Source organism: Mustela erminea, chromosome 3 (assembly GCF_009829155.1).
Source record: "Mustela erminea isolate mMusErm1 chromosome 3, mMusErm1.Pri, whole genome shotgun sequence".
Taxonomy (NCBI): domain Eukaryota; kingdom Metazoa; phylum Chordata; class Mammalia; order Carnivora; family Mustelidae; genus Mustela; species Mustela erminea.
Genome location: NC_045616.1, coordinates 124849639 through 124864282, shown reverse-complemented (window position 1 = coordinate 124864282; position 14644 = coordinate 124849639). Strand labels below are relative to the sequence as shown.

The window sequence follows — 14644 nt, the reverse complement described above, 5'->3', positions numbered from 1 at the left end:
CAATGGAATATAAGCAATAAAAAATAATCAAATCTTGCATTTGCAATAGCATGGGTGGACCTAGAGGATATTAGGCTAAGTGAAAGGCAGCAGAGAAAGTTAAATACCAAATGATTTAACTCATATGTGGAATTTAAGAAACAAAACAAATGAGCAAAGGGAAAGAAAGAGAGAGGCAAACGAAGAAACAGACTCCTAACTGTTACCAGAGGGATGGTGGATGGAGGATGGGTGAAAGAGCCGATGGGGATTAGGGAGCGCACTTGTGATGAACACCGGGTGATGTATGAAAGTGATAAATCACTGTATTGTACACCTGAAACTAATATAGCACTGTATATTACCCAACTGAAATTAAATAGAAACTGAAACTTATAAAAACTTTAGAAAATCATCATCAACCTTTCTACTCAATATCATGGCAATCGTTCCATGTCAAGTAGACTACATTCTTCTTCTTCTTCTTTTTTTTTTAAAGATTTTATTTATTTATTTATTTATTTATTTATTTATTTATTTGTCAGAGAGAGAGAGAGAGAGCGCACGTACAAGCAGGCAGAGTGGCAGGCAGAGATGGAAAGAGAAGCAGGCTCCTCGCCGAGCAAGGAGCCGGATATGGGACTTGATCCCAGGACCCTGGGATCATGACGTGAGCCAAAGGTAGCGGCCTAACCAACTGAGCCACCCAACTGTCCCTAGCATACATTATTCTTAATGCCTGGATAGGAATGCACTTGATGGACATATTCTCACTTGGTTTTGAGGAAGTCATAGAACTTTGAGTTACAGACCCACTGACTTCTCCAATTATGTCTTTTAGTGTGGTTGCTTGTATAAGGGCCTGCTTAGCCAGAGTGAGCCATTTTGTTGTTTATGCAGTAAACTTAGATTGACCTCCCCCCCCCCAAGAAACTTACTTAGAAACAAGTCTGGGAAACCAGAAAAATATGACTGACCAGCCCCTGATAACAGAGCCCATATATCAGGAAGTGTCAGGTCAGGAGGAGGTACAGAGCCCAGAATACAAGGATGACCCAAGCCAGGTGGAGACATCCAATCAGGAAAGCACCTCCCTAACCACCCAAGAATGTGGGCCCTGCCTTTTAGGCTCCAATTCTGACCAGACTGATAGGCTAGTTCAAATAACTACTATAGGGTGAATTGTAATTCAATTGGCCACCTGTGTATGGCCAGACTCAACCACATGGCTTTTACTCTATAAAAGTTAGTCTGTGAGGCTGGGAGGGGTCGCCTCTTTGCAAGAGACGGCCCTGGCCGGTCAGTTTGATTCTCCGTGCTTGTCGCGAAATAAAGCTTTGCTTGACCTTCGCTTTGTATCAGTCTCGCTCCCTTGACCATGGACCCAACAGCTTGTCCCTGTCTCTGTCCCTATCTCTGTCTCTCAGGTTTTTTACTGCAGACTTTGAGTTTCTCTCTCTAAAAGGTCAGGCATTGGGTGCCTGGGTGGCTCAGTGGGTTAAGCCGCTGCCTTCGGCTCAGGTCATGATCTCAGGGTCCTGGGATCGAGTCCCACATCGTGCTCTCTGCTCGGCAGAGGCTGCTTCCGCCTCTCTCTATGCCTGCCTCTCTGCCTACTTGTGATCTTTCTCTGTCAAATAAATAAATTCTTAAAAAAAAAATACAAATAAAAAAAATAAAAGGTCAGGCATTGCTCAATAAATAAATAACCAAATAAATAAAGTGGGGGATGGGAGGACTCATTTAAAATCCTCTTTCTCACAGATTTGTTCTTTCTTGCTTGCTTCCTGCATCCCTCATCTAAAACGTATTGTGAAACAGAAGCCCATAAACCATGAGAAGGCATTAAATAAATCTATTTGTTATCCAGTTGTTTCTTTAGTCTTCTTTTTATTATAGGACGGTTGCTCAACTTTATCCGTGTTAGCAAATTTCTCTTATTGATAATTTTATCCCCTTCTCTGGCTAATTGAGACGCTTTCATTTATTTCTCCTTAATTAGCTTGGGATTTTCTTGCCAATAAAGTGCGCCCTGCTGCTGTTCAGAATCTTACCACACTTGTAAGGCTCATTCGGAGCACAATCTTTCTGTATTGACATGTGATTATGGGTTAGAAGGAAGACACGCTAATGGACTCCCGGGAGACCTGGACGACAGAGGCACCCTGGCAGGACGACCGGCTGCGAACTTTGCTGAGCAGCTGGAGGGGAACAGGTTCGCGACTGCACTTTGAAAGCTGCTCCTATCCGCAGAGAAGAGCTTTCAAAGAGATTTTTCTGAAACTTCGTTTTGGGTTTGTGAATGTGCTCTACGGGTAAGGTGACCACATGTTTGGGGCTGCGCCTCCCGGGAGGGAGGTATCCTGGCTGGGTCATCACAGGCCAAGGGAATATTTCTTTCCAACACACCTCATTTTGCAGGTTCAGAAATCTGATTTTATCAGAGGTGTGTAACATGACTTGTTCACCTTCTGAACTTGTAGAAGCCTGGTTTGACAGAAAGAGAGAGAGAGAGAGAGAGGGAAGGAGTGAGGACGGAAGAGGGAAAAAAGAAAGGAAAGGATAATAAAAAGTCAACCTGAGAATTTCCACCGAACAGTACCTAGCAGGTGGGCCAAGTCAATATTTTCCTTTCTCAATAGGGAACTTTTGCCCCCTCCTGAGTTCAGATTTTGGGTTTTGGTGTCAGACCACCAAAGGTACAATAGTTCGTGATGTTGGGGAAGCTACGTGAACCTCAATTTCCTCCATCAAGTGGAAAACAAGTAACTATATTGTAAGACTGTGAGGAATAGGTATAAAGCAGTACATAAAACACCTAGCACAGTTACTAGTCGTGTTCGCAGTAAGCTCCTCATCCCTTTTTCCTCCTCCTAGGTGGCAGGAAGGAATTTATAATCAAGTCATGAACCCCCAGGGCACCCACTCAACAAGCCGGCTCGCTGTCGCCTGGACAGTTGGGCAGATGTGTGGGCCTGTACTGTGGTAAGTACAGAGGAGGACACACACGACTCGGCACAGTGCCTGCCCTCCGAAGACACGTGCTCGCTCACACACACACACACACACACACACACGCCCACAGAACCCTTGTTCATCAAGATTAAAGTCTTACCAGAGTGTGAGTCCTGGGCCTCTGACAGCCTGTCGGGAAGTGACTGCACTTTCCCCGACCACTGGCAGGCATTGTAGGTAGACAGAAAAAATCTCTTATATATACATTATATGCATATATATATATGCACATATGCATATATATATTAAGGCCTTATTTATTCATATATAAAGTTTTAAGGAAAACTTTATAGCATATAGTTTAAGGAAAAAAGAGTAAAATTCAAATAGAAGCTTCTCCATTTGTACTTTTGGCCTTAATAAAGAAAACAGAAAAGAAAAAGTAAAGAAAACAGATGAATGAGAAAAGCTACCATGGGGGGATAGGAAGTTTATTGATAAAAATGATGGAGGTGATCTCTTCTTTTGAGGGGTATCTGGGGTGGGAACACTGGCCCTCAGCATACGAATTATAAGGGGTGTGTAATGATTATAAACAAGGGGTTTTTTGCTTTATGGAATCTTTTTAAAAAGTATTTATTTATTTCAGTAATCTTTACACCCAGTGCGGGGCTTGAACCCATGACCCTGAGATCCAGAGTTGCATACTCCCCCAGCAGAGCTAGCCAGGAGTGCCACTTGATGAAATCTCAAAGTAGCTGTGCACGCGCTCAGTTAGCTAGCTGCCTCCCAGTCTCAGCATCAGCCTTGCTGCTCCCTGAACGACTTCTACGATTCACATGGGTTCTGGTTAGCTTAGAGATGGTATCTCTTGCTGACTGATCTGTATCCTAGGAATGGGATTTCCGTTTGTCCTGAGGCCTGTACCCCAATATGAATGGCCAAGGAGGCAGACCATACTGTCCGCCAAGGTATTTTGGTTGAGGGATTTGGTGTTCTTAGATCTAAATTCACTGCTCTTAAGCGGTGCTCATGTTCGCTATGTGTTATACGGTATCACCACTTAATTTTCTGCCCGATCTCCTAAAAGCATTTGAGGTTTTCATCCTAGCTTTAGAGTAAGCAAAGCCTTTAGAGTTTAGCTGAATCCTACCTCTCTAGGTATCCCCATCAGTAACAAAATTCCTACCCTAGTAACACTTGATAGATGATATTCCCTAAGGAATGTCCCAAGGTCTCTGTGACTTTGTCGGGCCTGTCCCGGTAGAATGCTTCTCCTGCCTTTGTTTTCAACCTGACCCGATCTCTACTGCTCCCTCGGGTCTCTGTGAGGCTTTCCTCCCTGAGTCTGCCCTGCCCCCTCCCTAGAATTAGTCAAACCTCCCTCGGAAGAGCTTGTCTCTCCTCCAAGCACAGTGTGTTTATTGGAAAACAAATATGCCACAACCATTTCAGAAGTTCCTTAAAGGCAAAAACCAGGTGGTCTCTGGTTTTTGTAGGATCCTTTGTGGCACTGAATCCTTTCTCCAGCATCTGCTATGTATGGAGTCTCCAAAGATAACAGGTGATGAGTTTCCTTATCTCGGACCAGGCCCGGGTGCAAGGCCAGTGAGCAGAATCTCTCTGGGTTCTCAGCCTGTTCCAACACAGCCCTTTGTCACTGCTGATGGGGCACTTCTGATGATACTCCTCACTGCGCTGGGGCCCTGACATCCTCTGCTAGGGGAGGGCAGACAAAGCAGAAAATCTGCTCTTTAGTCTTTATGCTTTGTTTTCTTTGATACCGAAGAATTGGCAGGAGCAGGTCTGACCTTCCGATGTTAGACTTGGGGGAGCCTCCTGCATCTACTTAGTACCAAACACTCTCTTTTATCTGGCTGTTGCCCAAGCTGTTCTTGCCCAGGTGCACATAACCACTTGGGTGGGTGGCCACCCCTGGTGATTTTAAGTTATAGGAGAGTAGAAATACGTGAATCTTGTTGCTCCAGGAAATCCAGTTATCCTTCTAGTTCTAAAATAAAATCTAGCGGATGTTTGTTAGAGACTCCATAATTCGTTCTTCAAAGGAAGGAAGAAAGATTAAATGTTATTTACATACCTACAACTGGGATAGGCAGACATTTGGGCTTTGGGATAAGCAACGGTCTGGGGAATTTTGAAGGAGAGATAATCAAGGAAATTGCAACTCTTTCAGCTCAAACGGAAGCATCAATTAGAGAAGAAACCAGAAATGGAGAGAATGTCTATTGTCTAATTCAAGGCTGATGGACTTCCTAAGTGTTTTAGACTAGAACAAGCCCACATTTGGAAAGTGCTCTGAGCTCTTTAAATAGTAGTTCAGATATATTAGATATAATCAAATATGTAGTCACTTAAGGATGTTAAAACCTTTTTTTCTCTCTCAAAATTCTCTGTGTTAGGTTTTTAAAATACAAGTGATGGCAGGGTCCTTGCAAAAGGATTGCCATTCCTTTCTCTCTGTAATGGACTGTAAAAGTTCTGCATCTAAATAAAATTATGTGCAAGCTTAACACTTTGCCCAGCTTAGATTCTGGCTATGTTGGAATATTTGAACCCAATACCCCGTAAGAGATGGCTGCAGTACTCCTGTTCACTTCCTACTGTGGATATTTTCCCCTCTGTTTTGAAATCAGAAAAAGGAAATCCAATCCTGAGGGTTCCATTCCTGGCATATTTATGCCCCAGGCAGATTGAGGGTGTAAAATAGACTTTTCACAAATGAAGAGACAACACGCTTTTCAGCCCAGGACAGGAAACTTCAGCTGTTGCCAAGACAACTGTAGGATTCTGGCTCCTGGACTAGCTGCCTGAGGAGTATCTCAGAGCCCCAGCCTCCTGGGCTGTCACTCACTGTCAGACCAAATGCAAAAGCCTTGGTAGTGAATTCACAGTGAGAATAGAGAATTACTCTATAGGCTTTCCAGAAACAATGAGACCATCTCTGAGTCTCCCAGGAACAAATTATATACATCATATTCTTCAAAAGTTAGTAACTGAATGATATGATAGTGGCAGGTACATGCCATTATACATTTGTCAAAATTCATAAATTAATGTACGACAACCCTAATGTAATCTATGGGGCTCGGGTTGTTAGGAGGTGACAGTGAATGCTCGTTAGTCGTAGCGTGTGTACCTCTCTGGTGAGGACACTGATAATGGCTGTATGTTGTGGCGGGAGAGCAAGGGTAAACGGGAACTCTTTGTACTTTCTGCTCAATTTTGCTGTGAACCTAAAACTGCTTCAAATAATAACATTATATATGAATAAACAAACAAATACATAAGTGGAATCACTGGGGGTGGGTGGGAGGGGCAAATCTGAAAGGCTCAAAGTGGGACTGCAGAATCAGTCTGTGCTTCAGCACAGAAGCCCAATGGGTATGAAAGACCCAAAGAACACTCTGCTGCCTATAAGAACATCTCGCTGCTCTCTGGGTGGGAAAATAATTTGGGTCACGTGGGCTGGGAAACAAGTCACCCTGGGATTAGACTGTGTTTCTTGTTTATACTCATGGCTGCAATGTAGAAACATGCTGAGATTTGTAAAGGTTCCAAAGGAGAGAATATGGCCTTAAGAAAGGTGATGTTTTATATAATGGCCTAATTAATGCTGATATCTCTCCATCTCGGCCCCCTGCCTTGAGCCAGGAAACCTTACTCCCTTACTCCCCCATGTCTATCCAGGGCCCAGACACTAGGGACTATTGTGTAACCTCTCGAGGTGCATCTGTATTTCTGCTGTTTGCTGTGGGCCCCTTCCTTCTCTTTCCCAGTCCCTCGTAGTAGTTTTTGTTGCAGCTATTACGGTCACCCTTGCAAAGAAAGTGGGGTGTGTAGTGCCAGGGAGTGGAGGAGATGGGTGTCAAAGTGAAGATAATGGGTTTCCCTCACCCCAAGAAAACAATCTTTGGGACTAATCCCAAACCTGGGATCAAGGGAGTACATGTTCACACCCGCACCTTGCCACTCTGGGGAACCTTTTCCCACCCAAGTGGACCAGTCCAATCCAATGTCTGTGATTTTGACCTTGACAGGCCAAAAATATGACATTGGTATGAAAGTATGTACATGTTGAAAAGAGAAGAGCAATTAAGAGGCTGGGCTCTGGACCAGCAGGGGTTGAAGTTCTGTTCTATCACTTACAGCTAGATGGCCGTGGGCAAATTCCTTAACTTCTTGTCCCTCAGGTTCTTCATCTGTAAAATGAGGGTAATAATAGCACTCACCTCATTGTGAGAATTGAATGATGTCACCCATGTAAACCACCAGGACAGCACCTCGCATGCTGCGGTCCTCCAAGTTGGCTTATTGATTTTCTGGCCTCCTCTTGTTTAGACCCAGGCATGGCTATCTCACCGCTTGATATAATGCACTTGGGAACACGAAACTTAAGCCCCAACACAAGGAACAATGTATTCTGGTACAGTGGTATTAAGTTTCAATTTCATAACACAACTGAAAAAACAAACTTAATAAAATGTTGAGACTTTTCTAGAGGCTTGCAGTGACAAAAGTACAACCAACACAAATTGATTTGAATCCCTTTAAAGGCACCAAGGCCACTTTATGAAAACTGTTCCATGGCATGTTTACTTTAAGAGGCGAAGAAGTTTTAGATGATAAAATCCGTCTTATAATTAAAAACAAAAAGACTGTGGTAGTAAGGAATCCTATTATAAAGGTTACTTTAGCTTAGTTCTTGTACTGTGTCTTGTTTTCAATCCATAAGGAGGAGGAGATTGTCCTCTATCAATTTCCTTTATGATCTCCGTGGGCCAAGATTGTGCCTAGACACACTTATGAGTTGGCTCTAAGCCTGATGGACCAGTCACTGGGGAAGTAGAGTTCTCCCTTCCCACTTCCTCCATGTGTCCTCTTTACCAATCAAAGAAAAGAACTGGCCTCCTGGATTATTACCCATTGAGCTGTGTGGAAGCAGAATTGGGGGTACCTCTTGGACTTGAGCCACAACTTTACTTGTCCAAGGGGCTGTTGCTTTTATTGTAGTATTGGTGCTTTACAGATAAACACCCTAATGTTGAGTTGTGCTTGTTTAAATTCTTTTATTATATTGATCATCCTGTGATAATAATTTAAAATGCTTCTGATGTTACCAATGCTTCTGATGTTACTAGAGAGATATCAAACCCAGTGCATAGGAAGGTACAGGTGGTCTTCTGCCATGTTTCAAATAAAGACTTAAAAAAATACATGTGGGATTATTTCTGTTACAGCAATGACCAAAAGAACTTTCTGTGACGGAAGATATGTCTGTTTTCCATGCTGCCCAACATGGTAGCTACTAGCCACATGTGAATACTGAGCTCCTGAAAAGTGGCTAGTGTGACTGAGGAACTCAATTTTTAATTTTATTTAATTCTAATGAGTTTAACATTTAAAAGTCACAAGTGGCCATGCCTACCAATTGGATGGTACAAGTTTAGAACTTGATTAAAAGTGATTTAGCTTCTCAGTCTCATTTTACTAATGTGCTAAAGGCCTGAATTGAGCCACTGGTTCTCAACACTGGCTATACAGTGAAATCCCCTAAGCAGCTTTGAAAAATACCAGTGTTTGGTCTCTCTTCCCAGTGCTATTTAGCATATGGCCTGGGCGTTAAGGTTTTTTTTAAGTCATTCAGATAATTTAAAGTATAGTCAAGATTGGGAACCCACACTGAAGTACGTTATCTTTAAGTTCTTTTCCAGTTGTAGATTTAGCTGCAAATTATACTAAATTTAGAATTCTTTAGGCATATAGAGCACTTGTTACTTTAGTGTCTCAGTAGAAAGTCAACTATGGGTATAAGCTTTTTGCAAAAGCTGTTCATCCTAAAACTTATCTAAAACTTAATTATTTGAAAACAGTTAAGCCAGGCTGACCTGATACACTTTTCTTTGGAGTTTTCCTAATTGATACAGACCATGGGTTCAGGCTATAGACAGGAGGCTATGTGTATGTACTTGTTTGGGGATCTGACTGAAGCCTTGTGTCAGGGTTTGGCCATCTGCCTGTGAAACAGCAGGGGGTGACCTCACTAAGTTATCCAAGCTGCAAGTTCATGGAGATCTCAGTGGGAGGTCCTTGGGCAAATCACTTGGAGCGCCATACAGCAACTGCTGAGTTTGTATCTTCCCTGAGATTAGAAAAACAAAGTTTTTGGCTAAGCCATTCTCTCCAAAGCTACCACAGACATGGTTCCAGAAAGTGTCAGGACAGTTGTTCCCAGAACTTCTAGGGCCTCAAACAAATGCACAATTCTTCTAGCTAATAAATGCCTCAAATGATGAGTGAAATAGGTATGAGTATACAGTTTTTTAAAAACCTCAGTTTTAAAAGACTGTTTGACTCATAACTAGGGTTTTGTTTTTGTTTTTGCTTTTGAGGACCTTGATATTATATTTACATTTAAGAGTAAAGAACTATATATAGTCAAAATGTTAGAGATCACTGAGAAGGGAGAGAGACAGGATGACTTTACCAGATTGCTTTGTTTGCCATCATTTTAAAATAAGAGAATAGACATGGACCAATGGAACAAAACAGAGCCTGACATCAGACTTCACATATCACTACACATTTGGTATGATAGACACAGGGCTACAGATCATTGAGGACAAGACTGTTTAGTAAATCTCACTAGGGAAATGTTATGTATACATAAAAATAAAATAAAACTGGATCCCTACCTTACTCTAATAGGATAGCCAATTCCAGGAAGAGTAAAGATCTAAATGTGGAAAGTATAACTTTTAGAAAAATTGTAGGATGCAAATTACTCTCCATTCCTTAAATCACGAAGATAAGACAATGGAAAAGACTGAAATTAGCCCTGCACAAAATTTAAAACTTCTACATATTAAGATAACAAAAAACAAAATTAAAAGAAGAAAATGCAGACCAGGAAAATAAACTTGTAATACACAGTTGATACATTGAAGGTTCTTACAAAGCAAGAAGACCAAAAGAAAATTGGGCAAACAATCCAAACAAGCTATTCACAGACAAAGGCATTATATTTTCCTATAAAATTGCCTGTCCACTAATTAGGTAAATCCATTTCTTTCTTTCTTTCTTCTTCTTCTTTTTCTTCTTTTTTTAATTTTAAGCAGTTTCCACACCCAATGTGGGGCTTGAACTCATGACCCTGAGTTCAAGAGTCACATGCTCTACCAACTGAGCCAGCTGGGTGCCTCAAGGTAAATCCAATTTTAAAATAATATACCCATTAAACTGTCAAAATGTATAAGGAATGACAATGTCAAGAGTTGGTGAGGAAGTGGAACAACAGGAACCATCAAACACCGCTATGAGAGTCAAATGGGCACACCCATTTTGGAAAGCATCCTGACAATACCTAGGAAAGTTAGAAGGCGTGCATATCCTATAGCCCAGCAATATCACTTGGAGCATGTATTCTAGAGAAATTTTTGCACATGATATTGAAGAAATTAATTAATAAAAGAGATATTAAAGAAATAGACATTTAATATTCTTTATAAAAGCAAATAATTAAACAAAACTGCTATCAATCAGAAAAGTGTTAAGTTGTGTACAAGTCTACAAATGAGTGAGTTAGCACTGTGAGTGTCAGTATGGAAAGTCTCAAATAAGACTGAGAGAAAACTAGTTGCAGAAGGATATTCCATATGCTATTTAAAAGATTTTATTTATTTATTTGACAGAAAAAGAGAGAGATCTCAAGTAGGCAGAGAGGCAGGTAGAGAGAGAGGGAAGCAGGCCCCCCGCTGAGCAGAGAGCCCGATTCGGGGCTCGATCCCAGGACCCTGAGATCATGACCTGAGCTGAAGGCAGAGGCTTAACCCACTGAGTCGCCCAGGTGCCCCTCCATATGCTATTTATATAAAGCTTAAAACAAAATAATTTATTGTTTTTACATAAAAGTATCTACATATATGTGGTTGGTGGTCCTACATATGTAAAAACATTCATGGTTTCATTTACTTTATGGAAGAAGGATGAGATTTGGGAGAAAAACACAAAGAGTTTTAAATATATCTAAAATGTTGTATTTATCAAGCAGAATGGTGGATTTGCAGATATTCATTATATATAGTTTGGATCTCCAAATGCCTCAGCAAGAAATAAAAAGCAGTAGGTTGCTGATCATCCAAAGAATATTTATTTATTTATTTCTAAAATATTTATTTATTTATTTCAGAGAAAGAGGTGGGGAGCGGTGTGTGTGTGTGTGTGTGCACGTGCACGTGTGCAGCAGGAGAGGCAGAGGGAGCGGAAGAAAGAGAATCTCAAGCAGACTTGCCACTGAGCATGGAGCCCAACATGGGTCTTGATCCCAGACCTGAGATCATGACCCTGAGCCAAAAACAAGAGTCAGATGCTTAGCCTACCAAGCCACCCAGGCGCCCCCAAAGAATATTTAATGATAAGATTTTGGTGATAAGGAACAACAACAACCACCACCAAGTTACAACTTGAGAACTCTTGGACTCCAATTTAGGAACTCTCAGATAGCCAACAATATAACTAACGGTTATTAAGCTTCGATGGGTGGTGCGTGTGTAGCTGGGTCTAAAACACAGGTGTACAGGTAATAACACTTAATTTTAATAAAGATCAACATCTTTTCTATTTCTGGCTACCATTTGGGTCTTGTCATTAGTGACAAAGAGGAAGCTGGTTTGGGGTGTAATCTATCCTCGAGATCCTTCTCTGGCTTCACTGTCCTGACTGGCCTTTTGTCACTGACTGTTGCAAAATGTGCCCTCCACTTGGGTAGCTCTCTATGCTCTTCCCCAGACATGCTTTGGGTGCAGAAATCCTTCTGGGAAAATGCCTGACCTGGCCTTGACTACATGGGCAGATGTGGAGTGGAAGCATTAATTGCTGAATACCCTGTTATATACTTACATTTTGTCAGTAAGCTTACAGACTAGAAAGTGAAGGGAATTAGAACACTACCACAAAATATGCCACTTTGCCATAAGGATTATTTTGAGCTGTAAGTAACTGAAAAACAGCAGACATAGGAAAAGCTCTTTATCCTCTCACTTCTGTCTGAAAGTAGGGTATAAATTTCCTTTGTAAAGCTGTCCCCTTCCTTTCTCTTGTACCCCGAAAAGAAGATGATTCTTGTCATTGAAGATAGCACCAACTTGAATCTGCATAAACAAGCCTATTAAAATGATCCTTATCTCTTCTGCTCATTTCTCTCATATATTTACCTTCCCTAAATTTATCGCTCCTAGAAGTCCAACCCCCTTTTTTTTGGTCTTGTTGTAGCTCCACGATTTATTGCTCTTTGTTATAATGGTATATAAAATCTCAGGTCTAATTGCTACTTGGGATTTTTCACTTCTTTCCTGTGTAGCCCTCCATGCCACATAAAAGTATTGACATAAAATACAATTTATATGCCTTTTTTCTTGTTAATCAGTTTTTCCTCGATTTTCTTAGCAGGGCCTCAGTGATTGAACCTAAAAGCCTAGAGGAAAAAAAAAATTTCTTTCTCTATAAAAGGAAAATGGCATGTGGGAGATGGAAGGAAAGGTAACTGCTTAGGTAAACATGGCAAGAGTTGAAGACATATCTGATCACTAATGTTTTTTAAAGATTTTATTTATTTATTTATTTATTTATTTATTTGAGACAGAGAGAGAGAACAAGTGGTAGGGAGGAGCAGAGGGAAAGACAGAGAGAGAAGCTGGCTCACTGCTGAGCAGGATGCTCATCATGGGGCTCGATCTCAGGACCTGGAGATCATGAGCTGAGCTGAAGGCAATGTTTAACAACTGAGCCACCCAGATGCCCCTGGTCAGTAATTTTTAAGAGTTCACTTATTTAAGAAAAAGTACACATATTGCAAGATAGCTAAAAAACATTGTATTTCAACTCCACATATTGTCTGAAACATTTTTCCTACTAGGCAATAGGTAATAAATGCTAACTACTAACTAAATAATATGTTTAAAAAATTTTTTTTAAAGATTTCATTCTCTTATTTGACAGAGAGAGAGTACAAGCACAAGCACAAGGAGGGGGAGCAGCAGGCAGAGGGAGAGGGAGAAGCAGGCTCTCTGCTGAGCAAGGAACCCAGTGTGGGGTTCAATCCCAGGACCTTGGGATCATGACCTGAGCTGAAGGCAGGCTCTTAACTGACTGAGCCACCCAGGCAGCGCAATAACACATGTGTTCAAAAATAGATTTCTATAGACTGAATGCTGTTTGTCTGCCCCACAAATTTCATGTACTAAATCCTAACACCCAGTGTGATGGTATTAGGAGATGCGATCTTCAGAAGAGCTCAGCCCTCATGAATGGGATTAGTGTCTTTATGAAAGAAGTTCCAGAGAGCATCGTTGTCCCTTCCATCATATGAGTTTATAGAAAGAAGATGGCCATCTATGAATCAGGACACTGGCTCATTGGATCCCGAATCTGCCAGCACCTTGATCTTGGACTTCTCAGACTCCAGAACTGTGAGAAAGAAATTTCTGTTGTTGATAAGCCACCTGGTCTATGGTACTTTGTTATAACAGCCCAAACAGATTAAGGCACAGATGCACTGGAATATCTTCAGATTCTGCTAAGGCTGTTAGAATTGTGAACTCCTCATTCAATTGAAGCAGGGTTAAGAGGTGGGTGTGGTTGTGTGGGCAGACGTCCAGGGAGATGGTGGGGGCCTCAGGTCTAGAAAGTTTTACTGGATCATCATCCTCCGCCTTGCCAGGTCTCAGCTTGGCTGCTCCATGGGAAGTGGCCTTCTGATTCTCTTTCACCTCTTCTCAGGCTTACCCCAAAGGTCAGAATCAGGTTTATCTTAAGGACTTTAGAATATTTTCAGGAGCCTGTTTGTACTCCATATTCTCTCTACTTACTTCCTGATGTCTATAACTCTTTTGCAACTATAGACACATTTTTTAAAAAATTCAAAATTGGAGACATCTTTAAGTTCTGTTGCTGGGATAACAGTGGCTGGAACTTCGTGCTCAGCCAGTGATCCTCAAAAGATGGTCTTCAGATCTGCAGCACCAGTGAGACCTGTGGCCATGTTAGCAAAGAAAATTACTGACCCCCATCTAGACCTCCGGAATGAGAAACTCTGAAGGCAGGCCCAACATGCTGAAATCTGAGAACCACTGTGCTAAACTGAACAAACAAATGACTAAGAGCGGAGCTTTCCACACCTCCGAGTTACAACTTAATTGGAAGTGAAGTTGAGAGACCAAACAGAAGAGCCTTAGGGCCTTGGAGGAGCAGGTGTAGAAAGCACAGACGCTGCATCAGTTGGTGGTCAATGGGAACCAGACCTGAAGGTTCGTCTTGCTCTTGGCTGCCTGGTAGGCTGGTATAAGAGCCAACACTGACATTTGGCAGCTTGTTAAGTGCTTAATTACCTTGTTGAATGACTGGCTAAGCACTGATGACCTACTATGTGTGGGGCGTGAGGGACAGTAATGGATAGGCTTTGATCCCTGCCCACACATAGCATGAAGTCTAGTGGGAAAAGCAATTAAGTAACCTAACAGTTGCTCTCATTGTGACACCTGTGACAATGTGGAAGCTGATGAAGGATGCCTATGCGTGACTTGGGAGGTCGGGAAAGGTCTTGAAACTTAGAGCATGAATAGGAGTATGTCAGGTGGAGGGAGTGGGCATTGGGATAGACCATTCATTGAGTTTTCTTTCGTAATAAGGGAGTTCT

At 41.7% G+C, this 14644-nt stretch overlaps 1 long non-coding RNA gene across 9 annotated transcripts in view; it reads right to left on the bottom strand.

Annotated features, from left to right (window-relative positions):
* The window catches only part of LOC116586893, a 131627-nt gene that overhangs the window by 24710 nt on the left and 92273 nt on the right, over nucleotides 1-14644 (bottom strand). The window contains exon 1 of one of the 9 annotated variants that reach the window (XR_004284192.1): nucleotides 7185-7699. The exons of the other annotated variants lie outside the window; for them this stretch is intronic. This is a non-coding gene — a long non-coding RNA (uncharacterized LOC116586893). Of the gene's footprint in view, nucleotides 1-7184; nucleotides 7700-14644 lie in introns of those variants that run through there. 9 annotated transcript variants of the gene reach the window in all.